Genomic DNA, 209 nt, shown 5'->3' on the forward strand with positions numbered 1-209 from the left:
TATGTTCAACCATGAACGAACAAGCTGGCAGTCCTCGTCAGTGGTGAAGTTGGCACCCCGCCCGTTGAGAACCATTCAAGCGAAGTGTCAGTACTAACAGTAAGTTAGTATGGAAATGTCTGCTCTCAAATACATGCGTTTTATTGATGGAAATATGATGCTTTATGGTTTATGATTGGCTCCTGTATTTTGCCGTCGGGTGGTCACAA

This window comes from Aphanomyces astaci (assembly GCF_000520075.1).
Source record: "Aphanomyces astaci strain APO3 unplaced genomic scaffold supercont1.9, whole genome shotgun sequence".
In the NCBI taxonomy this organism is placed as follows: domain Eukaryota; phylum Oomycota; class Saprolegniomycetes; order Saprolegniales; family Verrucalvaceae; genus Aphanomyces; species Aphanomyces astaci.